Here is a 7,510-nt window from a genome sequence, read left to right as displayed (position 1 = left end):
CTCGGGTTGGCCGACCCGAGGGAAGGGTAGGTGGTGGTGAGGCAAATGGTAAAACCAAGGTTGGGCCTTGCTGGAGGAGTTTTATTCAAAGCGAACTGTCAAGGGGTTCCCATAACACCCAACCGTGTAAGGAACTGTCAAGCATTTTAACATGGCATTAGGCAAAATAAACACAAACAACATTTTAAACATGTCAAACATGCATGAAAGTGGCATATTATTAATCTACACATAATTCTAAGCATTTTTCATATATAAAGCATTTTAAACCGATGCACGGTTAATGAGTTATTATATGCATGAAGTTTAAGGACTATTCTGCAAAACTTCAAATCCCTGGAAATTAGCTAAAACGTTCTGCGAAAAAAACACGTCTCGGGCCGAAACTGAAATAGGGGCCGAACAGAGCAGGCGCTGGGGCAGCTCACCCATGGGCTTCGCTAGGTTGGAGGGGAGCAGGCTAGGGGCGGCGCGGTTTTTGGGCTGACGGGCAGATGCGGCAGCGCTGGGCCGACTGCGCAGTGTGCTGATGAGGTCACGGCCCACACGCGGTCAATGGGCATGAGCGCGTGCTGAACTGGACACAGCCGACGGCATGGGATGGTGGAAGGAATCGACAGGGACGGGCAAAGCAGCTCCGGCGGCGGTGCTTCGGCGACGCGGGGAACAGCGGGGAGGCCGGGAACAAGTGTGGGGGGGGCAGACCCGACCTCGAGGCACCAGATCTGGTCGGCGGCGAGGCCAAACAGCAGGGAGGCGTGGATCTTCACCGGCGAAGGCGCCCTACACGGGAGAGAGCGAGGGTGATGGAGAGAAGGAGAAGAAGAAGAGGAAGGCGCAGGGCGGCGCGCTGCTCACCGGCGGCGGGGATCCAGCGAGGCGGGGTTCTGGCGAGGCGGCGGCGATGCTCGGCGCGGGAGGCGCTGCTCGGGAGCTGTGCGGCGCGAGCAAGGAGGCGATGCGACGGGCGGAGGTGCAAGACGCGGGCACCTTGGGCCTAGATCGGCCCGGGGCGGGCCTCAGATGGGCCTGGCAGGGCCACGGTGAAGTGGGGCATGGGGAGGACGTGTGGCGCCTTCCCGTTGGCTGCGGGCGTCTGCATGGTGGCGGCTGGCCACTAGGATGGCGCCAAGTGGCGGCCAGAGGCTGGAGCGGCGCGGAAATGGAGGTGGGGGCGGCGGCTGTGGGTTGGGGGCGCGGAAAACAAGGAGGGGAGGAAGGAAAAGTCCATAATTGGAAGGGGGGTCTCCTTTTATAGGCAGGGTTAGGGTTTGGGGGCATTTGTGGGGTTTTTGGACCCTCGGATCGCGATCTGACGGCTCTGGACGCGAGGAGGGTTAGGTTGGGGATGCAGGTGGGCTGTGCAGAAGGGAAATGGCTGAGAAGAGAGGAGAGAGAGAGAGGCCCGATAGCAGTTTCGGAGACCGAAAACGTCCGATGTTTGACCGACTATATTGTCGCTATAGTTATCCGTTGGGGCATCAAACGATCTCCGAAAGCGATGAAATTTGACAGGCATTCTATCTACACTATAACTACACCGCATGTCAACTTTCAACCCATTCCAAGAACCTTTTCCGGCCACTTATAAAATAATATTTTGGACGTGTCACGGGCGCGTGCAACTGTGTCTGGGCACAGAACGGACAACGGACGAAACTGGAAGACCCGGACGGATGCAAGTTTCAAAAACATGCAGATGCAATGCACATGATGACATGATAAGATGCAACACGCAAGCAAATGACATGGAAACGACGACGAATAACTAGGAGACACCTGGCGCATCGGTCTCGGGGCGTCACATTTAGGAACATACATCAATTTGGCAATCTTAGCATTAGAAGGAGTGTTTTTCACGAAAGAAAAGGAAGACCATAGGTTGGTAATAATATCCTCAATTTTATCAATTCTAGTGGAATCTTGATCTATTTTTTCATTAACCATAGGTTCCTTTTCTTTAAATTTTTTAAGAGCAACTCCTACCTTAGATCCATATTGGGTAATTTGGTTATGGATCTTTCTATCCAAATTTTCAATCAACTCTATGGTGGCAACTTTATTTTCAATAATTTCAAGCCGTTGCATCACAAGCTCCAAAGTTAAAATAGTTTCGTTAACTAAAAGAGGTGGTGGTCCAAACAAATCTACCATAGCATTATAAGAATCAAAAGTATGGCTACCCAAGAAATTTCCTCCAGTAATGGTATCAAGAATATATCTATTCCAAGGAGTGATGCCTACATAAAAATTTGCGAAGAAGAATGGAAGTAGATTTCTTCCTAGTAGATCTATTTTGTGCATTGCAAATTCCGTACCAAGCATCTTTTAGATTGTCTCCCTTCCTTTGTTTAAAATTAAGGACTTCATTCTTGGGAGACAAAGGAGTAGATAAAGGACTAGCCATAACGACGAAGCAAGTGATCCAACACATAAGCAAAGAAGCGAAGAAAAAGCGAACGGAAAGAGAGGGCGAAGGGAAAAGAGGGCGAATAAAACGGCAAGGGTGAAATGGGGGAGAGGAAAATGAGTGGCAAATGGCAAATAATGTAATGCGAAGGATAAGAGTTGTGATGGGTACTTGGTATGCCTTGACTTTGCGTAGATCTCCCCGGCAACGGCGCCAGAAATCCTTCTTGCTACCTCTTGAGCATGTGTTGGTTTTCCTTGAAGAGGAAAGGGTGATGCAGCAAAGCAGCGTAAGTATTTCCCTCAGTTTTTGAGAACCAAGGTATCAATCCAGTAGGAGACCATGCGTGAGTCAGCTCGTACCTACATAAACAAATAAGGACCTCGCAACCAACGCGATAAAGGGGTTGTCAATCGCTTCACGACCACCTGCAAGAGTGAGATCTGATAGAGATGATAATAATAAGATAAATATTTTTGGTATTTTTATGATATAAATTGAAAGTAAAGATTGCAAAATAAAGTAGATTGGAATCTTATATGATGGAGAATAGACCCGGGGGCCATAGGTTTCACTAGTGGCTTCTCTCAAGATAGCGTAAGTATTACGGTGGATGAACAAATTATTGTCGAGCAATTGATAGAATTGAGCATAGTTATGAGAATATCTAGGTATGATCATGTATATAGGCATCACGTCCGTGACAAGTAGACCGACTCCTGCCTGCATCTACTACTATTACTCCACACATCTACCGCTATCCAGCATGCATCTAGAGTATGAAGTTCATAAGAATGGAGTAACGCTTTAAGCAAGATGACATCATGTAGAGGGATAAACTCATGCAATATGATATAAAACCCGTCTTTTTATCCTCGATGGCAACAATACAATACGTGTCGTTTCCCCTACTATCACTGGGATCGAGCACCGCAAGATTGAACCCAAAGCTAAGCACTTCTCCCATTGTAAGAAAGATCAATCTAGTAGGCCAAACCAAACTGAAAATTCGAAGAGACTTGCAAAGATAACCAATCATACATAAAAGGATTCAGAGAAGATTCAAATATTTTTCATAGATAATCTTGATCATAAACCCACAATTCGTTGGATCTCGACAAACTCACCACAAAAGAAGATTACATTGAATAGATCTCCAAGAGAATCGAGGAGAACTTTGTATTGAGATCCAAAGAGAGAGAAGAAGCCATCTAGCTAATAACTATGGACCCAAAGGTCTGAGGTAAACTACTCACACATCATCGGAGGGGCCATGGAGTTGATGTAGAGGCCCTCCGTGATCAATGCCCCCTCCGGTGGAGCTCCGGAAAAGGCCCCAAGATGGGATCTCTTGGGTACAGAAGGTTGCGGTGGTGGAATTAGGTTTTCGTGGTGCTCTCCGATGTTTTCAGGGTACGTAGGTATATATAGGAGGAAGAAGTAGGTCGGTGGAGCCACGAGGGGCCCACGAAGGTGGAGGGTGCGCCTAGGGGGTAGGCACGCCCCCCTGCCTCGTGGCCTCCTCGTTGATTGCTTGACGTCCACTCCAAGTCCTCTAGATCACGTTTGTTCCAAAAATCATGCTTCCGAAAGTTTCATTCCGTTCAGACTCCATTTGATATTCTTTTTCCGCGAACGACTGAAATAGGCAAAAAACAGCAACTTGGGTTGGGCCTCCGGTTAATAGGTTAGTCCCAAAAATAATATAAAAGTGTATAAATAAGCCCATTAAACATCCAAAACAGAATATTGTAACACCCACAATGCGGCTATATCTCCCACGTGCCGGGGCACGACTTAGAGGCATAGCCGCATGGTAGGTTTGTCGGAAGAGGGGTAATCTTCACACAATCCCATGTACTGAATAAGAAAGGGATAAAGAGTTGGCTTACAATCGCCACTTCACACAAATACAACTTAAACATACATCATCCAGAGTACTATCAAGGCCCGACTACGGAACCAAAATAAAAGATGACAACCCCAAATGCTAGATCCCCGATCGTCCCAACTGGGCTCCACTATAGATCAACTGGAAACGAAACAACACAACGAACACAATCTTCATCAAGCTCCCTCTTGAGCTCGGTTGTGTCACCTACACTTGTATCATCGGCACCTGCAACTGTTGGAAGTATCTGTGAGTCACGAGGACTCAACAATCTCACACCCGCGAGATCAAGACTATTTAAGCTTATGGGTAGGAAAGGGTAGTGAGGTGGAGCTGCAGCAAGCACTAAGCATATATGGTGGCTAACATACGCAAATAAGAGCGAGAAGAGATGCAACGCAACGGTCGAGAAGCTAAAAGTGATCAAGAAGTGATCCTGAAACTACTTACGCACAAACATAACCCCAAAACCGTGTTCACTTCCCGGACTCCGCCGAGAAGAGACCATCACGGCAACACACGCGGTTGATACATTTTAATTAAGTCAAGTATTGAGTTCTCTACAACCGGATATTAACAAATTCCCATCTGTCACACAACCACGAGCATGGCTTTTGAAAGTTCAAAACCCTGCAGGGGTGTCCCAACTTAGCCCATCACAAGCTCTCACGGTCAATGAAGGATATTCCTTCTCCCAGGAAGACCCGATCAGAGTCGGAATCCCGGTTACAAGACATTTCTACAATGGTAAAACAAGACCAGCAAAGCCACCCGATGTGACGACAAATCCCGATAGGAGTCACACGTATCTCGTTCTTAGGGCACACCGGATGGGCAAGACGCCGGGTTGGCATAGACCCTGGTTGCCCTGGGGGCGCCGAACATCGCCCAAGTTGGACCAACACTCGGAGGAGCACTGGCCCGGGGGTTTAAAATAAAGATGACCCTTGAGTCTGCAGAACCCAAGGGAAAAAGGCTTAGGTGGCAAATGTTAAAACCAAGGTTGGGCCTTGCTGGAGGAGTTTTATTCAAAGCGAACTGTCAAGGGGTTCCCATAACACCCAACCGCGTAAGGAACGCAAAATCAAGGAACATAACACCGGTATGACGGAAACTAGGGCGGCAAGAGTGGAACAAAACACCAGGCATAAGGCCGAGCCTTCCACCCTTTACCAAGTATATAGATGCATTAATTAAATAAGAGATATTGTGATATCCCAACATATCCATGTTCCAACATGGAACAAACTTCATCTACACCTGCAACTAGCAACGCTATAAGAGGGGCTGAGCAAAGCGGTAACATAGCCAAACAACGGTTTGCTAGGAAAGGCGGGTTAGAGGCTTGACATGGCAATATGGGAGGCATGATATAGCAAGTGGTAGGTATCGCGGCATAGCAATAGAGCGAACAACTAGCAAGCAAAGATCGAAGTGATTTCGAGGGTATGGTCATCTTGCCTGAAATCCCGCAAGGAAGAAGAACGAGTCCATGAAGAAGACAAACGGGCGGAGTCGAATGGATCCTCACAACTCCGGAACGAAACCGAAGCTAACAAGAGAAGCAACCCGGAAAGAAGCAAGCAACATGGTAAACAACCATCACATAAACATGGCATGATGCAAAACCGAGTATGATGCATGTCCGGTTTAATGAAGCATGGCATGGCAAAGTGCACAAACAAAACTAAAAGTTAAGTGGAGCTCAATATGCAATGAGTTGCATATTGACGAATCACCACATCAATTATTTAGTTCACTCCCAATTAGGTACTCAACAATATTAAATGTTGGTAACATGGCAAGAGGAGAAACATGAGTAAAATACACAGTTAGGCATTTTAAATGAGGCCGGAAACATCAAACAACAATTCCGGTAATTCCCCATATGCATTTAGCAATTTAATGCAAACAACAATATTAAACATCTTAATGTTGTTATCATGATGCGGATGACATGTGCAAGTTATGCAATTTTATGAAAATGTTCATAAGAGCATGTTAAGAAGCATTTGTCATCATGGCGGAAACGAAAGGGGTGCCACGGCAGCGAATCCTAAAATGATGCCATGACAACATATCGGTTTCGGTAGCTCATGGAGATACCGGTGCAAAAGGAAAAGTGACAGGAGCGTGTCATGCAAGGATGGTGGGGTGATCCCGGATACCGGGTTCCCACAGGTGGACGGCATGGCAACGAGGAGGACCATGCAAGCGGCGATTTCAGACACGGTGCAAACGCGGGGTTCATCTCATACAACACATGCGTTCGTTCACGGGCGTCGTCTCGATGTTATACCTTCGAAGCGTGTCTCTTCGGGGTGGATTGAGTTTAAAGCGGTGATGACGGAAGTAGACGTTCTCGCACCGGTTGTGGTATATGTCATCGGTAGTGGAACTTGGCGATCCGGAGAGGGTACTTGTCGGATCCACAACACTGTAACCGGTCGTGGCAGAGAACTTGATGTTCATGGGTCTTCCAAAGACGGCGTGGTACTCGGCAAAGTGCATGTCGACGGTAGGCGAACTTGACGTTTGCGTTACACGGGTCTTCGACGGCAGTAGTCGTACATGGTTCAGAGTGGTTCTTGGCATTCCGGTCTGTAGTTGCTCGGGCGTAGTGGTACACATTCCGAAGATGAACTTGGCGGGACATGGGTGTCATGGTACTTGCATCCATGTAGTCGATCTTGCCAGTGTGGTACTTGTGTACCGGAGGAGAAGGTCTTGGCGATCTTGACGAATCCGAGTGGCTCTAGGCACACGTCCATAGTGGTCTTCCATCTTCTTGTTTCCTGTACAACGCTTGACCGATCCAGGGTTCGAGGGTGGCCACGGTCACGTGACCCAGAGGATGCAGAGGAGGCGAGCGGTCACTGCAAAGGACGCAGCGGCGGCCCGGTTGGGTCGTAGGGGAGGCAGGGGCTCGACGACTCGCGCGGGTGCGAGGAGGCTCGCAGCGGAGGTCCGGGGGCTCGACGCGACGGCGAAGTACGACGGCTGCAGGTCTTGGCCGGCGACGGGGAGGTCCGTGGCGTCGAGATCTAGAGTTCTGACGACGGCAGGGTCAGGCGCTGGTGGTTGGGGAGGTCAGGCGACGCGTGGAAAGAGCAGATGCAGCAGGCACGGAGGACGACGGCTACCAGCGCAGGTGCTCGAGGAGAGGGAGCTACTTGGCGGTGCTTGATTCCGGCGGGATCGAGGGAGGA

This window comes from Triticum dicoccoides, chromosome 3A (genome assembly GCF_002162155.2).
Source record: "Triticum dicoccoides isolate Atlit2015 ecotype Zavitan chromosome 3A, WEW_v2.0, whole genome shotgun sequence".
NCBI classification, from domain to species: domain Eukaryota; kingdom Viridiplantae; phylum Streptophyta; class Magnoliopsida; order Poales; family Poaceae; genus Triticum; species Triticum dicoccoides.
The sequence above is the reverse complement of the archived record's forward strand: the minus strand, read 5'-3'. Positions refer to the sequence as shown.